Source organism: Halichoerus grypus, chromosome 2 (assembly GCF_964656455.1).
Source record: "Halichoerus grypus chromosome 2, mHalGry1.hap1.1, whole genome shotgun sequence".
NCBI lineage: Eukaryota > Metazoa > Chordata > Mammalia > Carnivora > Phocidae > Halichoerus > Halichoerus grypus.
In genome coordinates, this window is record NC_135713.1 from 81,833,715 (window position 1) to 81,855,495 (window position 21,781).

The window sequence follows — 21,781 nt, forward strand, 5'->3', positions numbered from 1 at the left end:
CATTTGGAACACGATGCTGAGGAAGAAAAAATAGTAAGTGATAAAGAAAGATAGAATTACAGAAATGTAACTTACCTGGAATTCAACAGGGTCCACATTAGTTTCAGACAATTTTATTGGTGGTAAAAAGCTCCTAGATTCTGAATCGGATGCTCACATTCAAAACAAAAATTTTGAGATGGAAAAGTGTCACACATAGTGCCCACTGCTGCTGGGAATGGCCAAACTGAATCCAAAATCTTTGAACAAACAGCCCTGCGTGATCTGCAGTGTTCTTTTATGTAAAAGTGGGAATTTTTCAGCCAAGACTAATTAATTAGTGCTAGTTAAGAAAGACTGCCCACCTGGGTTTTCACTCCTCTTCACACCCCCAAATCTCCCTGAATCTTGGCTACGAGAAAGGGGTACCTGAGGCTGCCAGCCCATCCTTTGTGCCTCTCAGTTTGTCCCCTGCCATCTGTCTGACAACGTCGCCACCTCTCACCCAAAACCCACCCCTCCAGCTTTCAGGCAACCTGACTGGCAGAGTCCTTCTTTCCAAGTTGCTTCCGCTCTTGATTTCGTGAGGTTCGGAAAAAAATGACATTTTGAAGCTTTTTAATAAAAAACGTTTGAACATAACAGAAGTTATCCATTTTGTCATGGGAATGATAAAGATAGAAGCAGAAGAGGAATTGTTTTAAAGGGTGGTAAGAAGAACCTTCTTGCCTGACAACTGTGTTCACCAGAAATGCACCTTCACTCAGGTATGGCCTGAAAGACCATGTTGTTACTCCAGAAGGGGTACCGTCAAATAGTACCAGACGTTATATTATATTCATACAAACTGATGTCACCTTGGGAGGAGTTAGTGTTTCTTGAGGGTTTGTGTGGCAGGTGTCTTACACATACTACTTCATTTGATCCTCAGTAATCGGGGAGGTAGGTGTTATTTACCTACCTCAGGTAGGTGTTATCATCCCTTCTCACAGATTGTAAAATAAAAACAAACAAAAACCCGAACAGAAATATTACATCCTGTTTCCCCAAAGTCTCCGAGTCAGTAGGTTGCAAACAATGACCAAATTTGATATTAGTCCTTTCTGGCTCCACATCTCAAGCTCCTTCTATAATATGATTCCAAAAGAAAAAAAAAAAACAAACTTAATTTAATTAAAAAGGGACTAGAGAAGCAGTCAGGGACAGTGCCTGGAGAGGGCAGTCCTGGCTGGGAGATTCTGGGAAGCCAGAGAGTGACATAAAATCTAAGAGAGTCTCTGAATGTTGCCGAGTAGGTAAAGAATAAAAACGTCCTAGGAATCTCAAGTATGTTCTCTCCTTTGCAGTACTTCTGAAAGCTTGCTGTTCATGGCTGGCTAGAGTCAGAGACTGGAAAGGAGTTCAAGGTGGATGTTGGAGTGAGGAAGCCCCAGTTTTTTAAAGATTTTATTTATTTGAGAGAGAGAGAGAAGAGAAGGGGGTAGGGGGTAGGGGTAGAGGGAGAAGCAGGCTCCCCACTGAGCAGGCAGTCCTACTCCGGACTGGATTCCAGGACCCTGAGATCATGACCCGAGCCAAAGGCAGATGCTCAACCGATTGAGCCACCCAGGTGTCCTGAGGAAACCCCAGTTTTGAAGATTTGTTTGCCTACCTCTATTCATAAGAGTCTAAACTTTTAAATTTACATCCCCACTTCTAAAGGTATTGTTTAAAAGGTATTGTCTGCTACCAGATCAAAGATAGTGAAGAGAGTGCTGACAGAAACAGAAGTGGTTGTTTGAGATATTAGGGAGGTAGAATCCACAGGATTTAGCATCTGTTCGAATGTGAGGGAAGAGCAGCTATGTATACAACCAAAGAGCCCGGGAGTTGTGGAGCCGGGTGAGGCGAGAAGGGTGTGGGGTCTGTGTGTGGTGCTCATAGAGCATCTTGGTGGAGATGATCAGAAGGGAGTTCTGAAGTGACAGAAAGCTTGTGATGTAGGTAATGGTCAACATATCCATTTGCTTAAAAATGATCGTTAAAGTCAGGCTTCTACAGGTGGCTTTTCAGGGAAAGAAGATAGAGAGAACAGGTAAGGGGACCGAAGACAGAGACATTGGAAACGTCTGTTTAGGGAGCAGGAAGAGAAATAACAACCCAAAGAGCAGTCGGGGAGGGAGCAATTTGAGCGCAGCAGCGTGGAAGGCGCTGGAGGAGCGCTATGATAAAAAAGATCCCGCAGAGCAGTTAAAGGTGAAGAAGGAAGAGAAATATCTTCCATTCCGCAGATAATTATCACACCTCTGAGAGAGCAATTCTGTAGATCGGTGGAGCAAACGGGAAAAGAAAAAGTGAGGAAATGGAGGCTCCTCTTCTGAGCATGAGCTTTGGAGACCTCTAGCAGGGGAGGGGCACAGGGGCAGGGCGGTGGTGTGGTGAGAGCTTTACCTGTCCGCAGGGCTGCTGTCTTCCAGTCTGAGGGGCTAGGGGAGGGGGAGCGAGAGCAGGAGCGAGAGAGCAAGCCAGAGAGGAGGAAAGGTAGGAGATTTGGGGACAAGCTCTCGGAGGATGTGGAAGGGATGGAAGGAGGTTACAGTTGAATGAGCCCTGAAATTACTTCTTCACCTACGATGGGAGGGAGGGAGGAGAGCATGGCCGAAGAAGCTGAGGGGTTTGGAGAGAAACAGGAGAGACTGAGGAAGCTCACCGCCACTCGTTTTGATCTCGCTTAAGTAGAAAGTGAAATCATTTGCAGAAAATAACTGTGGGTTGGGGCTCTGTTCTTAAGGGATTGAAACAACCTTATGCAAATTCAATCAATTCAGAGACAAATGAGAGCATTGAACAGTAGCCAGCCCTGAGGGGCGGGTTTCTGCTGAGCCCGTGATGGAACCAGTTGTTTTGTTACAGAGCTCTCTCTAGCATAACTTGGGAATCCAAGGGCAGAAAAACAGGCCTGTGAGGTTTACCTGGGTTAGGTAATTAGCATACCCCTTGCTTCCTATTGCTGCTTACAAACTTCTTTTCGGTCCTCCAAAAACTCAGCTAACGATTTTCTTTATCTTCATTGCTCTTGTCCACCGACTCCAACGACCCTTATCTGCTTCAGTGATTTCAATACATGGGTCATAATCTTTCTCCCCTCACATTTGACATCATCCTCCCATTGGTTCACGAGGTCCACATTAATAACCTCATTGTTTCAAAGTCCCTTCTTGACTCCCCCAGCTCTGTTTAACTGCATCTCATTCCACCTAAACATCCTAAGAGCACACCTGTACTTCCCCTGCTATAGTCATTTTTCACAGCTGCTTCTCCAACCACTGTCTTGAGCTGTGGCCTCAAATTTAGCAATTTCAATGAGAGAGTAAAAATTTAATTTAAGTCGAAGGTAAATTGACATATATTTGGAGTTCGACTCCAAACTATGATTTTACTCCGTGGTTCTTACATAGGTAACTTTCCCCTTATTACTTTGAAAGTCTATTTAAAAGGCAGTGTAAACATTTCTAGAATTTAACTCATCTTTGAGAACTTAAAGTTGATACATATCACACGGTAGGGAATGACTTTTTATCAAAAGATAGGATCTGTCAGTTAGAATTCCAACTCTGGCAATTACAAACTATGGGTTCTTGACAATTTAAGCCAAAGTTTTTATGAGTCTCAGTTTATTCATCTATAAAATAGGAGAAAAATAGGATCACACATATAACATCAGATTGTTGTTAAAACAATTAAATGAAGTAAGACATACATGGAACACCGTAACTACTCAATATGTACCAGGTATTGATATTAGTATTATATCCCACTAATACGTTTGAAAAATATTCCCAAGCACTAGTTAATTTCACAGGCCTTCAGAATGTCCCCCTGAGATAACACGTAAGGACATCCTGACTAAATAGGTTTAATAAGGTATGGAATAATTTTATTGGTGCTTCAGTTATCACGAGAGGAAGCTAATTCTTTGATAGCATAGATTCTATTTTCCTGATGTTAAAAACAAATTCCACACATTTTTTTTCTTTCTGTCTAGGTGGCAAAAAGGAAAAAGATCCTGATATTTTGATATTGACGGCCTGCAGCTCCAGTTCCCACCCTGGCTATTTTGTCAGTGAACTGGTTTGCAGAGCCATGGTCCGGGGGCTGGCTGCTTCTGCTCCCACAGGTGGCCTGCCCTCCGTGCTTTCATCCTCCTCTCCCACCACCTCAAAAAGAGTCCCCTGTTGGGAGCTGGGCTGTCATCCTCAAGTTTGTACTTGCTGCTTTCGGTGACATTGCTTCTAATGATGTGTTTGGTAGGGGGGCCATTTGCTAATAATACCTGATGAAGTATCACCAACATTAAGCTTCTTGAAAATGAGCGTGCTTTGCTGTGGAACTTCTGGGATTAGGGTGCATAGTAATGACTAAATTTGGGTCCACACCACCTGTTTGTGGCAAAGGGCTGAAGAGTTGAGACAATCCTGAGTTACACTCTGCACAGAAAGAGAAGAAGCAAAGAAATCACCTCTCCGATGCAGATTTCTTTCCAATCTCAGTGACCGTTTACCCCAAGGGGCTCAGAGGCTGGAAATTTTTTGCAATGAGCATTTTGCTTGTCTCACATTATCTCCAGAATAAAGTTAACACCTTAACTATGGGGTAGGGTTTATCAAAAAAGTTAAAACCAATGTAAAGTGATAAATTGGAGAAAATTGCCTCCAATTTTCTGCAGTTTATAACTCTAAAAAGCTTAAGATCAGTGGTTCTCTAAACAAAACAAAAAAGAGAAATGCATCAGAATTACTTGGGGAGATTGTTAATAACTCAAATTCTAGGTCTTATCCCTAGAGATTCCGATTCAGTAGGCCTAATATAGTGTCTACAACTCTGTGTGATCCAGTCAGTTCTGATGTAGGTGGTCTTAAGACAACTCTTCATGAGGCTCTGACACAGATTTTCCAGAGACTTAGAATTTAATCTTCTTTCTTTCTTTTCTTTTTCTTTCTTTCTTTCTTTCTTTCTTTCTTTTTCTTTCTTTCTTTCTTTCTTTCTTTCTTTCTTTCTTTCTTTCTTTCTTTCTTTCTTTCTTTCTTCTTTCTTTCTTTCTTTCTTTCTTTCTTTCTTTCTTTCTTTCTTCCTTTCTCTTTCTTTCTTTCTTTCTTCTTTCTTCATTTCCTTTTTTCTTTCTTTCTTTCTTTCTTTCTTTTTTTCTTTTTCTTCTTCTTCTTCTTCTTCCTTCTGATTTTTTTATTTATTTATTTGAGAGAGAGAGAGAAAATGGGGGAGCACGAGCCCAGGGGTAGAGGCAGAGGGAGAGAGAGAGAGAACCTCCAGCAGACTCCCTGCTAAGTGAGGAGCTGGACATGGGGTTCGATCCCAGGACCCTGAGATCATGACCTGAGCCGAAATTAAGAGTTAGACACTTAACCGACCTCACTACCCAGGCACCCCTAGAACTTAATTTTTAGCTGCCATTGTGCCCCGTTGTATTCAGACAATAAAATCCACATGAAAACTCTCTCCAAGTTTCTATTCTCTTTCCAAGCATGGATTCATGTGTCCACTTGTCAGTTCGATCACACTCATCCACTTTCCATGTCCTACACTGCTGGTGGCTCTGCATTCACTCTCCAGGTCCACTCTCCACCTGTCTGACCCACCTTGTGCCCGGGAGACCAGTCTCAAAAACTGTGTCTACCAGTGTCCTTTGCCTTCAGAAGACCAGTGGAGAGTGAAGTCAGCATTTATGTTTCTGTGCTCCCTTCCAAGAGAAGTTTGTCAGTGGCTGAGTTCCTCTATTAAAGAATTTACTAGGAGGCATCATAGCCATAGCTCAGCCTGGATTCTGGTAACTGCCCCCTTCCCTGGCCCCTTCAGGCCTAGAAGACTAATAGCTTCTTAAGATTGTCTAATGGTGCTTCCCTAACCCTTGTTGATTTTATGTAACTCTATTTGTACCTTGTAAGAGTCCTGTGGTTAAACCCTCTTCAATTATTGCTTTTGAGTGTGACATGTTTTTCCCGAGGGAACCCTGACCAACATATTAAGTAGCTTTATTCCAGTTTCTGAGAAGGTTATGGGAAATAAAGCATGGTCAGAAACGATTATTCTGAACTGGGGTAGGTACTATGTAGAAGTATGTACAGAGCAATAAGTGAGCAAAGTGGAAAGGAAAAAGGAATCTGTCTTGGCAATTGGGAAAAACTTGTAGATGAGATGACATTGCTGTAGGGTCTGAATATTATTTAGGAAGTCTTTAGGTGGGAAAATGGAAGGAGAGCTGTCTGTCTGCAGAGAGTTCCCCTATATACTGATTGCCATCAGACAACCTGAAGTCACTATCATCTCTCACAAGGGCTAATGCTATGGTTTTCTTTTATTCCTTCTTACTCTCCTCTAATCCATTCCCCAACACAGCAGAGGCGTGGTCTTTATAAAACATAGTGAGAATAATGTGAATACATGTGTTTATAAATAAAAGAATAATATTTCTAAGTTCTTTGTAGCTAAAAATCAGAATGCATAAGAGGTAGAGGCAGTCATGAAAAGTAATGATGCATGTACTTTAAGGCCTTAAATACTGCACAATCATGGAAGGTTTTGGAATATAAGGGTGGTGTGGTCAAATCTTTACTTCTGGAACTCTGGAAACATATGAAAATGAACTATAGGAAGAAGAGACTAGAAGAAGGAAAAACCTATTAGGAGCCTCTTCTCACATGATAGGATACTCACTGATCTTGTAGAAGTGATTCCGTTATCCATTGGAAATATTCCCTGAAGCTGATCATTTTCCACAACATTATCTTCTGGTAAAGAGTATGAAAATCCCTAGTGACAATTCACACCTAAGATTCCACAAATGCCTAGGCCTATTGTCCCAAGATAATGTAAAATTCTAAATTGCTTTAATGCTCTATTATAGAGAAAAAATTACCATAAAAGAATATCCAAACCTCAAAATTTTCTCAGAAATCTGATCATTATGCCCTAACTCTACTTTTTAAAAACATTTTCTTTTACTTTTTCTTCAACTATACATTACTAAATTACATTATGCATTTTTCCAATAAGTTCTGGCATAGATATTGAATACATATTGTGATCCTGGAAATTTAGGTCATTATCTTCTGATGGAAAGGCCTGAATGTAAAATATTGAGAATAAATCATTGAGCACATTTGATTATTTACTTAAAAATAAATATGGAGAGGGCGCCTGGGTGGCTCAGTCAGTTAAGCGTCTGCCTTTGGCTCAAGTCATGATCCCAGGGTCCTGGAATCAAGCCCTGCATCAGGGTCCCTGCTTAGCGGGGAGTCTACTTCTCCCTCTACCTATCCCCCCTGCTCGTGATCTCTCTCTCACTCTGCCTCTCTCTCTCAAATAAATAAATAAAATCTTAAAAAAATAAATATGGAGAAAATTCCTATAGATTTACTTTCCATATAATGGAAAATAATATCACATTCACTGTCAAATTTCCTTAAATACAACTGATTTTATATGATTAACAACACAAGTGCAAAGTATAGGAAGAGGTGAACGGCTAAATAAAATTTAACTGCTCCTATTGTGTGCTAGAAAATCTTCTTGTGTGAAACTGTTTCTTTCATTCCTTTTTTTTGTGTATGTAGCTTTTAAAAGCAGCTTTATTAATATTCAATTGACATACAATAAGCTGAATATATTAAGGTAGACAACTTGAAAAGTTACCACACATGTATACACTCACGAAACTACCATCATAATCAAGATGATGAACCTATCCATCAGCGATACAAATTTTCTCATAGCTCCTGGTGATCTCTTCTTCCCAACCTTCCTTGACCTCCACATTGACCCCAGAAAACCAAATCTGTGTTCCGTCACTATAGATTAGTTTATATTTTCTAGAGTTTAACATAAATAGCATCATACAGTATTTTTTGTCTAGCCTCTTTAGTTAGCATAATTATTTTGAAATTCATCCATGTTGTAGAGGAAAGAAATACTTTGTCCCTTTTTATGGATGAGTAGTATTCCATATTGATATACTAGGGTTTCTTTATCCTTTCACATATTGATGAAAATTTGGATTGTTTCCATTTTGGAGTTTATATAAATAAAACTTCTATAAATGATTGTTGCCATGTCTTTGCATGGACGTATACTTTCATTTCTCTCAGATGAAACCAGGAATGGAATGACTGGATCATATGGTAGGTATTTTTTAACTTTTTATCACATTATCAAATTGCCTTCCAAAGTGATTGTACCATTTAAATTCCCACCGACAGTGTATGAGAATTCCTTTTCCTACAAATAATTGCCAACACTTGATGTTCATTTTTAAGTCTTTTTTCATTTCTATAAGTTTGATTCAGGTATTCTTCTATCTTTATATCTCTACTGAACTTTTTGAACATATGTTATGATAAACTGTCTTAATTTTAGCTTCTGTATCAGCTCAGGGTTGATTTCAATTGTTGATGTTCCTCTTTATGGGTCTTATTTTCTTCCTTGTTCATGTGACTGGTATTTTTTATTAGATGCCAGACATTATTTAACTTTGTTGGTTGCTGGATATTTTTGTCTTCCTATAAATATTCTTTTTTTTTTTTTTTTTTTAAGATTTTATTTATTTATTTGAGAGAGAGAATGAGAGAGAGAGAGCATGAGAGGGGGGAGGGTCAGAGAGAGAAGCAGACTCCCCGCCGAGCAGGGAGCCCGATGCGGGACTCGATCCTGGGACTCCAGGATCATGACCTGAGCCGAAGGCAGTCGCTTAACCAACTGAGCCACCCAGGCGCCCTTCCTATAAATATTCTTGTGTCTTGTTTTGTAATGTAGCTAAGTTACTTAGAAACAGTTTGGTCTTTTGATGTTTTTCGTTTAAGACTTATTAGCCCAAATAATGCTCAGTATAAGGAAACCCGCTACTGACGCAAGATCCTCGTAATGATTCTGCCCAATGCCCTGTGAATCTTGGTTTTCCAGCCTGGTCCTGTGGGCGTGCTGGGCACTGTTACCTCTAACCCTCTTGGATGCTTCTTTCCCCAGCCTTGTCTAGTCTCCTCAGAGCGTGAATTGCCCGGCACCCAAGGGGATACTTGAGGCCGCTGTTCCACAGATCTCCAGGGTTCTCTCTCTCTTCAGTTCTCCCCTGAAGAGAATTGGTTCTCTCATACTCTGTCTTGTGAACTTTAGCTGTCCTTGTCTCTCTGGTGTCTCAGTCCCATCTTTGTAAATCAGGGAGTTTGCTGACTTCCCCTGACTCTCCATATCTGCACCAAAGGCCAGAAACTCTCTCATAGCCGTGACGGGGGCAAAAGGTCTGTCTCATTTGTTTCCTGTCATCAGAGATCACTCTCCTTTTTTGCCTGATGCCCAGTGTCTTGAAAACAATTGTCCATTTCTTTGTTTATCTCATATAGAAGGGTAATTCTGGCCCTGTGACTTTATTTTGCTCAGAAGATGAAGTTATCTATTACAATGCATGTTTTTTTTTAAGTATATTTCAAGAATTTTGGTTTTCCAGAAAAATTACCTCATGTGTCAGGAAAAGGAATTTAATTGTGAAGCATATCTACGACCCAAGCTTAATTTCACAAAATATTAGAGATGATGAAACACTGATTTTTCTGTGTTATTGAAGAAACGTTCAGATATATTCTCTGAAATAGTCTATTTCTTCTTTTCAAAAACTCTGTCATCAATGTCAGATATATTTAAGTAACAGCTGTCTATACTATAATCATCCACATGACTGTGTTGAATTTAAACAAAATATTTATTATTGGAACACACACGTGGCCTTGCTACTGTTACATTTTAGAATATGATACAACAGAATCACCACTTCCCACTCGGAAAGAGCCGTCTGTATCTCTTGACGTGTAAATAGAACCATGCCCAAAGCACAGGTTCTTAGGGAATCACATAGTCCAGGCAAGTGTAATGCACGAGTCTATGTGAGGCACCTTATGTCTCTGAGACCATTTGAGTAAGTTTTATAAATGGCATCTTGTTGAGGTCCCTCATTACTCTGGCATGGTTAATATACTCATGTGAATCACTTATTATCCGTCATTATTAACTGTCAAGGTTCAAATTCTAGCTCTGCGGCTTACTAGTTGTGTGATTCTGGGCAGGTAACTTATCCTCTCTTTGGCTTATATCCTCATCTATAAAATAGAGTTAGTCATAGTAGTATTTAGAACAGAGAATAAGTGCTCTATAAACTTTTGTTAAAATACATAATGAATGCAGTTGATACTGAACAAGGCTTGCTGGAAGAGGGGCACTGGGTAATAATGCTTGGAGGGTTTGCTGGTCTTCAATAGTGGAGAGAACTCCCAGCTTTCTTCTAAGCTTGAGTCTGGGATGGCAACAAGCCTGATGCAGAGGTCCTCTACACCAATGCAGGACAGCACTGAGATGTGTCCTAGAAAAGAACATTCAAGACAATAAGAAGGCCTGAGATAGCTCTCAAGCCTCCTGTCGCCCTGAGCAGCACAAGAGAACATCCTATAATTATGCTGTTCTTACGAAGTCCAGAGACATGGCTAAAAATTGGGTTGGGCCCAAAGGGCCATAATAGGTGCGGGTGCATAATGGACTGTGTGGCCACAGAAGAGCCTCATGAGGAAGCAGTAGATGCGGTGTAGACCAAGGTCAGTGTCCAAAGCCCAGGCTTGCTAAACCACATCTCCCTGAAGCCAGTGTGAGCAGGTACCAGTGAACCTGGGTCAACCGTCTGCACCTTATGTCAGGAGGTTCACACAGGCCACCAGGCCAGGGAGGAAAAGTAAAAGAAGGAAAGGCCCAGAGTAAAACAAGGAACAGTCAGAATTGTTTACTCCTAGGGGCACCTGGGTGGCTCAGTCGGTTAAGCGTCTGCCTTCAGCTCAGGTCATGATCCCAGGGTCCTGGGATTGAGCTTGGCATTGGGCTCCCTCTGCCCATCCCTCCCCTCATGCTCTCTCTCTGTCTTTCTCTCTCAAATAAAGGGATAAAATCTTTTTTTTTTTTTAAGAAAAAAAGGTATTTACTCCTAAATGTTGTTTGAGTAATCAGGAATTTAACTACATTTCCTTGTGTGGCTATGTTGTTTGTACTCTCAGGCAGAAATAAGGTTCTAAGGAAGAAATTAAGTCCAATTATGACAAAAAAGAAAGAGTTTGAACCCCTGAATTTCTTTTTCTTTTTTTTTTTAAAGACTTCATTTATTTATCCGAGAGAGAGAATGAGTGAGAGAGAGAGAGAGAGCACAAGTGGGGGGAGTGGAAGGCAGAGGCAGAGGGAGAAGCAGACTCCCTACTGAGGAGGGAGCCTGATATGGGGTTCAATCCCAGAACCCCGGGATCATGACCTGAGCTGAAGGCAAACGCTTAACTGACTGAGCGACCCAGGTACCCCGAACCCCTGAATTTCTTGACTGTGAAATCTGTACTAATAATTTTTAAACTGTAATTACAGGTCCACATAGTAATATGTGACACTGTGAGTTTGGAGCTCTGAGAGTATCGTCAGGAGGCATAAAGTCTAGTCATGATTTTGTTGCTAATTATTATTGTGGTAACGTGAGCAATCCTTTAACCTAAGGACTTTATTTTTCATGGTAAAATGTATGTTAGAACACCTATCCAGCATTCCTCATATTTCCCATGAGCATCAAATGGGATCATTTACGTAAAAGGGCTCTGAGAAACTAGAAAGCATAATGTGATCCCAGGAAATTATTATGAATTAGAACATGAGCAATGATGAGTTTTGGAGGCATCATGGAATGCAGATTTATGTCAAAATGAGCTCCCCCAAATGAGGTTGTGGAAGTCAATACATAGTGAAGGATGTCAATATATTGAGCTGTGAGGGAATATATTTTATAAATAAATATAACTTTATAAACTTCATTTATAAATAAATGAAGTCTTTAAAAGTCTTCAGTCAGAATGACCCGATAAAGAATTCAAGAATTCTTAACTCAGATATTTACTATCTTTATGGTATGAATAAAGTTAATTTACCTTTTTGAGTCTCCACTCTCTCATTTGCAAAATGAGTTTATGGTGAGTAATGGAAATCATGTGTGTTAGGGGCATTGATCATAGCAGGCTTTCACCAGTAAAAGATAACTACTTTTACTTATTCTCCATGGGTGTGAGCCAGTTTACGTTAACAGGACAGGGCTGGGAGGTGAGGGTCAGTGAGAATGCGGAAGAACTCGGGAGCATCAGCCGAGGTAAGTCATGTGCCCTGGGAAAAAATGTGGGAAGTTTGGAGTTATCTTTAAATTCACTGTAAATACAGAGACTGCATATATCCCAAGATGATAAAGCTAGGACTGGTACATTGTAGCATTTGTGGTACTAAGCTCAGTACCTGAACAGGACACACTCCTCTACTTTTAAGCTTACAATCTAGTGGGATAGGCCAAAAAAAAAAAAAAAAAGTTTAAAATACCTGAGTGATTCTCAGCACTATGAGAAAAAATCAGTAATTGATTTCATTACTATGAAATCAAAGGCAGGGTTCAGACTGAAGGGAAGAGAAGCTAAAAGTGTATTATGGAACAGAGTAGAGATCTTAGTGTTTTTTTTTTAAAAAGCAATGAGCAGAGTGTTTACTCAAAGGGGAGAATATAGGATCTCCATCTTCACTTAGGTTGTTGTGAAGGGTGTCATGCTAGTTATGAGGAGATGAAATCCCACAGAGGGTAAGGCCTGGAGTGAAAGACCAGGGGATTGACCTTGACTCTGGGAACCAGCCCCTTAAAGATGGTTTTGGCACCTTGATGGAGAATCTGTTTCTGGGAAACTTGGAGCAGAGGAAAAGGCAAAAGGGCTCTAGGACACCATAATTGGCCCAAAGGTTAGCGAGAGGAATTTGTGTTCACCTTAGATAGATGAACTTTTCGGTAGCAAATTGATAATAGTAGGGTCTATCTATCTATCTCTCATCTTCATAATTTTCCAATTAACTTTCATATGAATTAGGTCATTTAATCTGAGAACAATCCTGAGAAATAGTCAAAGCATATGTCAGCCTTAATTTGCTGATTAGAAATAAAAAGTTCAAAGAGAGCGAGTGACTTGTTCAAGGTTACACCATAAATATTGGAGTCAGGGCTAGAACTGATGTCTTCTGATGTCAGTCTTCCTACAACATACACAGGGGGTACACTCTGCATCTTTACTCAGATACAAAACAGCATTTTATTTAGTTTTTTTATTTTTACTTATTTTTTTATAAATATTTTATTTATTTATTTGACACAGAGAGAGAGGGAGAGAGAGAGAGAGAGAGCAAGAGCACAGGCAGGGGGAGCGGCAGGCAGGGGAGAAGCAGGCTCCCCGCTGAGCAGGGAGCCCGATGCAGGACTCAACCCCAGGACCCTGGGATCATGACCTGAGCCGAAGGCAGCCTCTTAACTGACTGAGCCACCCAGGCACCCCCAAAACAGCATTTTAAATGAAAGAATTGCCCCAAACCTGTAGATGAAAGCTAAAAGCATCATGCCAAATCCAGATACTATGACTAGATCACATGTTTAGATGTTGGAGTATATCCCAGTTGCAGATCTGTTGCTGGTATTTTAATCTACAGGTCTGATAGGATTGGGATTTAGCCTGCTTGATTCTCCTGTTCCCTATACTGGGATTGCCTAAAGTCCTGAGAAATGTTTCTGTGAACAATTTCAGTTCTCACCACCTCTCCCCCTTTTAAGGAGAAAATGGAGCTGTTTGCATTGGCATTTCAGATCAAGAGGTACTTAATTAAGCAGAAAGGCTTTTACTTTGATAAAGCATATTCTTGGCATGGGTCTGTGGGGGCAAATACAGCATATCAGTAGGTCAACTCTACCTCCCATCCCTGCAACGTTAGGCTGATTCATTCGGGACGCTAGAGAAATTTCCTCTTTCCAAATTTCATTTAATGAGACAAGATTAAAATGAACTGCATTATGAGATTGAGAGATCATGGCATTTTTTAAGGCCATTTTGTCCTCAGGCAACCTACATAGACAAGGAAACAAAACTATTTTATAAACTAATTCTATCAATGTAGACACTTACTCTGCCATTCTGATAATTAGAGGCCCCAAACCAGTTCATTTTTGTGATAGAGACTATAGATTTTTTTTTTCCTTTTGTTTCCTTTTTTACTTTTTGTTCCTGAACTATCAGATTAATTACCTCAAGCTTATGGATACAGCCAGAGGGTATGAGAAAGATGGAGGGTTTCTAGATCTACATAGGCTGAGTCAGTAGTTGTTACTGTTTCCAAAAATTAAAAGGACGGAATAATATCCTAGTTCAGGGATACATTGCCAGAGACATAGGATCCTATGAAATTCTGGCTCAAGTGTTTATCCTGGATTTGTGCAATTTTGACCAGGCCCGAGTACCTCTGGCGGGATCGTGGATGATGCCATTCCTTCCAGAGGGAAGGTCATTCCCCGCTTTTATTTATGTTCCATTTGATTTAGTATGCATAGTGGGCATGGTGCCACTCTGACTTTTAACCCTAATGGAGAGAGCACACAAGTTGACGGGGAACCTCTAGGGAAAATCAAGCTTTAATGACAATTTGAGTGTGAAATCTGGTCTCTGGAAGAAAGGTCACCACATCTGCATAGCCCCTGGAGTCAGGCTTAGAGCCCTGTCTGCCTTCAAATAAAGAGGCATTTTCCTGTGTCTTAAGGCTGCTTTAGTGTGAGGTACAAGGAGCATATGACAGAATCAGGGGAACTGAGTGATGTTTGTGCATGTTTGACTGCACTCTGCATCCTAAGAGAAGACTTTGGAGAAGCCCAATCAATACTACAAGCATGTCCTGGACAGCAGCAGTGCTGTTTTCATTCTGTTACAATAATGAATTGAAGTCTCCCAACAGCAGGTATAATAAGCACTACTCAACCCTTGATATTCAATCACCTTTAACTGGTTATATCTATCTAAAATTCACTCTTAACTCTGCTCTTACAATACCCCACTGGCAACCTTTTATGGCTCTCGCCACACAAAAATGCAAAAACATCAAAAATGCCTCTCAGTGCCATGGACTCCGTGCTTCCTTAGATTTGCTAAAATGTTTTCCATTTTTTATTTAAAGTCCAGTGGAAGGCATTCAGACATTGTGCACAAAATGAAGTGGTTTTGCCTTCAGTTTGAAATTATTTTTGCCATTACCGTTAGCCTAGAGTTCATCTCTTCATCGTTTCTGGTTGTGAAATGATTTTGTGTTACTTAGATCCCCTAAAGCAAGCTAATCTTTTACGAATAAAAATGAAAAGAAACCTTTTTTTTAAATTTTTTTTTATGAGGCTCACTTGTGTTTTTTTTGGTATCTGATTATTTCTGTTTTTTTTTTTTTTTAAGCTTTGTGGGTTTTTGTTTTGTTTTGTTTTGTTTTTGTTTGTTTGTTTGTTTTTGTTTTTGGCTACGAAATGAGAAGCAGGATAACTAATGCAACTTACACGCAGTAGAAATGAGCAAGTGCTTCTACCTTATTTAATAACACAAATGCGACAAGAAATTAAGGGCTCATGAAAAATGCTGGTAAAATCCACATCCTAGAGAGAATCCAGGTTTAGAATTCACATTCTGAATATAAGTAAGTATATCTCGACCTATTTCACCAGACTTCCATTTTATTTTCAATTTAATTTTAAATACAAAGAATCTGTTGTTTTAAGGTTAACTCAATATTTGAACAAAAATATCTGGTCATATCAAACTATGTTACAAGGTCGTTGATAGATTTTAAGATTTCAGTTTGGTCAGTTCAGAGTGCTTCATGTAAATGCGATAAATTTGACCAAATATTTTGGTCTAAATATCAGGAAAAAAATCACAATATTTAAGAAAGATAATAATGGAAGCCATTCTTGTGATAAAATTTACAAATTTCTTAAATCTTAATCTTAAAAATACTAACATGAATATTTTAATAATACAATAGTGTATTTTACATATATGTATGTATAGAATATATATAATATATATATTAGATTTTGTGGATAAGCTTTAAAATAATAGGTTTTACATTTCTTTATGTCTTGTATACAGAATAGGCAAACTTCTACTTCCCAACAAATAAAAAGCTAAAAGGTTTCATCAAAGCAAGGGTGGTAAAACTAAACTTAGCTTTTATAATAAAAATAGTGTCAAATTCAATTTCCCTTTCTACTACCGAGTAATTCTGAAATGTTTTGAAGTAGCACCAGGCTGCAGAGTAATGCGATCTGCAAAATATCACCAATATTTTCAGACATGTGGTAATGATTTTCCTCACACTTAAAAGTGGCCCCAATTCTAACAATAAGCACAGTTGCTTTAGGAAAAATGTTAACTTTGACAGGTTTGCTAGCCGTTTTTTTTATTCTGTTTAATGAAAGATCACTAACTTCTTCTAATACTTCCAAAGCTCACCACGTTTTCGAAAGGGAAGGCACAGTCATCACTGGAAATCCTTATTGCCCGAGCAAATAGTGGAAACCCTAGACCAGTACACTAATGAATTAGGTTACCTACATTTAAGATGTTCAGAATTTCAACAATTATTCCAAAATTGTGGAACTATATAATGCACTTTATGAGGCATATTATTAAAAAAAAATCCTGTTCTCACAATGTGTACGATATGAAATACAGACTTGTGTTTTATAGAAAATTACTCAAAATTAAGGATGCACATAGGACTGATAACATGAATTATTCTCTTACATTCTAGAGAAGTCTAAATCCTATCAGAATTTGGAAATGCAGGACAATTTATCTCAAAGCGTTATAAAATAGATGAATTTGTACAGTGACATTTGTAGTAGGGAAATAAAAGGATTTGGGAGGAAAGTAATTCAGGTCCAGTATCATGCCCAAATTCTTTAGTTTGTTTTCATAGAAATGTAACATAATAAGTATTTTATATAATTAATGTCCAGAAGCATATGAAAATTGTGAAAAATCTTCATTTTGAAGTGACAACTATTTGTCTTTTTGATATACTTTCATTTGAGATGTGAAATTAAATTTACTGAATTCAGCCGCTATAGAAAAATGTTTCATAGCTAGAACACAGAAATGATTTAATAAGTTCTATGAAAAGTCAATTTGCATGAGATCAGCACCTAGCCTATAACGGGTGGTAATGGATTGTTGGCTTGATTTTATACCACTTGACATCAGATTACAATACACTGAATAAATGTTAACCTATAATCCCTTTAGTAAAAGCGAGCATTGTTTGTCTTCCCTTGTAGAGACCACATTGATTTTCTTTTATTGGATGCTCAACCACTGCACCTTAGATTGATTACTTTGAATTAAATGTGCAGAGAACATTTTTATTATTCTAAAACAGCAATCTTAACATTAGGGAGATGCACTTCCTCCTATCCCTTCCATACTACAGAATGTATACTCAGCCATATCATTTAGATTTCTTTAGTTTTCCCATTTTGTTTCAGGGCTGCTGTGATGCTGACCCCTACTCTGCCCCTATGACCCTTGACCCAGACACATCTGACCAGTCAAGGCTCTGGAGGTGGCAAATTAATAGAAGCCCTGCTTGTTAATTGCATAAAAGAAAAGCCAAAGAATTCATCACCTCAGTCATGGCCATTGCTTCCCTTTGACCTCCTTCTCCCACAAGGCTTTTGCTGGTGGTCACATCTGTGGTTTTCCTATACCCTACATATTTGCCATATAATTATTCAGCATCAAACCTTATTAATCAAATCGATGCTGTGTTTTAAATGGAAATTGCAGGATTAATACAAGCATTCATTTCATCCTGAAAATCTTGATGGCTTTAGCACATGAAATCCAATTGGAATATAAAAGAAGGGATGTAGAGACCTGATTGAATTAGGGGAGGCATGGTGCACATTAAATTACATATGCCAGCAGGGTTCCATGCTTTTATAGTAAAATACTGCTTTGGAGTCCATACGTCATATACCGCTTGTGATTTTCTGTTATTCACTAGCACTCTCAAGATAAGCAAGGACATAAAAGGTTTCCATATTCTTAAAGGTGCTTTTCAAATATCCAATATGTTTCCAATAGAAAAAATAATGTCCTATGACTGTCTCATTGAGTGTAAGAGGTTATCACAAGAAGATGCAGCTGAAACTAAGCATATTGGCGTTAGACATCTCTTCGTGTGATGGGGAAGGATAGGTGAATCATCAAATCAACTCTCAAGAAAACCCTTTTTATGCCAAATGTCTTTACATAATAGGGGGTCAATAAAAATTTAAAACTTTAAAAAAGCATTTTATACAGGGCCTGGAAACTACCCATGTTTATTTTACTGTATTTATTACAGAAAACACTACTGGAGATTGAGACTGGGGAACCAGAGTCACAGCCACACTGTTATTGACAAGTACCACAAGGATATTACAGAGCTCAATAGCTTATTCTTTGGGTTTAACCCTGACCTAGTGCAAGATTAGCACTAACACATCGATAACCTAAGGAAATAGGCAAAGTAGGTCCTTAAATGCTTCACTTTGAAAATTTTGGCATATTCTAGAAATTCTCTTCTCCCACAGAGGTTTTCTTCTTTTGTTTTTAATCTTTGTGAATAGAAGAGGAGAAGTGAGTGCCTTCCTATCAATAAGCCCATTTATGGATGTGGCTAAGCCGCTGGTTGCTCATTTATACATGAATGTTTGGAAGGAATTTAAATATAATGGGAGAGGGATTATCATAAAAAGGCAAATAGTTGCAAAATAGTAAAAAACATTTGGTTAAGAGAGGTCAGTAAGGGGAAGTGGCTTTGTCTCATCATCACAAGTCAGGCATTATGGAAGACATTCCTTCCAAAATTTCCTAGTTTTATGTAATTTAAAGGTCAGGCTTTCTCTTACCTAAAACAGGTTTAAACTCACTTTTGAGATTGGATGTAACTCTTTTATTTTTATTTTTTTATCTAATGAAACAAAGATCTTTCCACAAAGACCTTTGATAATCCACAGGTACCCTATGTGAAGTAGAAAAAAGTCACCCCATCTAGACAAAAACAACCCCCTGGATGTCCAGCTTGGTGAACTTTTGCATTTATCTAAAACAGAGAAACATCTTGCCAGGGTACATGGAGTAGGAGCTAGATTTCATGCCCTCTTACCCTTATTGTAAGGTATTCTTGTACAGTGAACAACCTGTTCTACCATATGTGGCAGACCTGCTTTCTATGAATATCCAAAGCAATATAGCAATCCTTGCTTGCTTTCCACCAGTTGCTTACAGACCAGATTTAGTATTTAGTATTTAGTTTTGAGGAATAAATTTGAATTCAAATAAAATTATGGTAGAAACACAATAGGGAGAAAGTTCTGATTAAGGAGAATTTTTTTATGGAGTACATTTAAATGCTAATTATCTGTCAGAGTCAACTTTTTTCTCTTAGAGAATGGCAGTGAGTATCCCGGACTTGGTTTACTTGAGTTACTATACACGAAGAATGCCTTCCTTTTTTTTTTTTTTTTAAGATTTTTTATTTACTTATTTGAGAGAGAGGAAGAGCGAGAGAGAGAGAGAGAGAGCACGAGTGGGGTGAGGGGCAGAGGAGAAGCAGACTACCTGCTAAGCAGGCAGCCCAATGTGGGGCTTGATTCCAGGACCCCAAGATCATGACCTGAGCTGAAGGCAGACACTTAACCCACTGAGCCACCCAGGTGCCCCGAAGAATGCCTTTGAATGACCTCTGCCTATGGTAGCTCCTCTTAATCTGCACTGTCGTTTTGAAGTAACAATTCAAAGAATAGGGGTCTCTCCCCTTCCTGAAGCACTTTTTAAACATTTTGAGGATGCATTTCTCTAAAAATCTCATCTTAAGAAAAAAGTTAATCAGAAGATGTTTATGGCGGTGTATTTATGAAATTGCATTTGCCAATCATGAAAACAAGCTGCTGTAGTATATTTTCTGACACAAATTCTTTCATTTTAATATGTCCCTTGCCAAATTAGATGATTTTACTTACCAAACTTCATACATACTTCATGATTACTTGTAAAAGACAATTAGTTGTAAAATAAGTCAGCTCAGCATCCAGACAGAGGACTTTAATAACAAGTTGATGTACGAATACTGGCAGGTGCTGTCTGTTAGTTAGAAATAAATAGTACCTCACATCCTTCGCTGTAATTACCATCATCCACTATTTATACATGACCTGGAGTTTGGTTCATCATGGAATAGACTCAGAACTGATTGGTTTGCATCGGGCCTCCATTAGGAGCTTAAATTAAAATGAAAATCTTCAGGATGAATGAAACTTTTAATCCAGCACAGTAATATTACTTGCTCTTGGCATAATTGTGTGTCTCAGTGAACGTGGGCGTGTACAAGGATGTGTAAGGAGGTGTGTGTACAAGCACATGCTTCCACATACTAGAGGGTAATAGCTCTGTATGAGGTAGATTTTCAAGCAGTTCCACCAATTTTTTCTTGTTAAGGTTTAGAAAGCAAAATTCTTTAGAACCAACCCTGAAGTAAACAAAAGTAATAAATCAACTTGGTGTTGCTCTTCATTAATAAAAGGGCAAACATTTTCCTTGTTTTACTAGGAAAGCATTATTTGCCCACAAATGCCCTATTTTTGTTAAGAGGGAAAAGGAAATCTGCTAAGTATATATTTGATGTGTTAAAAATGTTTTAAAGATAGGTAGATGCAGAAAACTGAAAATTGTACACTCGGGAGTCTGAGGTCACTTTTTCGGGGCCAATCATGTAAGTGATTCTCTCTGCGTTCCGGGAGATCCAAACATGGAGTGTCTGAATGAGGATGTGCACTCTCTTTTTTGAATGAAGCTTTATTTATTCTCTCTGTTCCTAGGCTAACCATAATTATTTGGTGTATCTAAATTAGGATAAGTAAAGCAGATCAGAAAAAAATCTAGTTCATTGATATATATATCTATATCTATATCTATATCTATCTATATCTATATATCTCTCTCTATATATATCTCACATAGTTAGGGTCTGCAGAAAATTAATGCCTGCCCAATGCTATCATGTATAGATTGGAAGAAAGTGAAGACTATTGAGTACTCAATGAGGAAAAAAAAAAAAGCCTTGTCATTTTTTGGGAGATGGATGTGTAGAAAGGAGGTTTTGGTGGCAAAGGGTATGTAAGTTACTTTTCTCCTCCATGAGAGCATTTTCCACACAGTATAGTGAGAGACACTATGAAACTGCATAACAATATTTTGAACGTTTCCTGAAATTGTGTAGTAGTCTAAAAATTCATATTAATATTCCCTTAGGCAAGAAACCTCTAGAGCTAAGGTATACGTCACAATGAATTAAACTCTATTGCTCTAATTACATTGAGCTCACCTGTGATTTGCTTTATTGTTATAATTATTTGTACCATTTGAGTCCTGAAGAAAGAAATCCTTCTTTACGACAGGGACCGGTCTTATTTGAAGCAAGAACCAAATGTTGTTCAAACCCATTTATGTTGTCCATACATCTTGTTGAAGAGAAGAAAAAATCTTTTAATACTATATCAAGTTATATAATTTCCACATAAGTATTTTTTTAAACTTAGTGCATATATGAAGAAAAAACTTCTTAGCATCCTATAAAAATAAATCATAAATACCTAGGGAGGTAGTTTCAGGAATCTCTACTTAAATCTATACATAACAGTTTTTTTTTTTTCCCCCTGTAAGTTCAGTTTAAAACCGAAGGATTAAATTATCCAAGTCATCAAATGATTGATTTTGTTTGATGTCATTGTAATCAGTTTCTTGCCCTGGGATTGTGTAGCGATGATCTAATTTTGATCCACTTTGAATGTAGGTGAAAACTGCCTTTTCTGTTAACATCT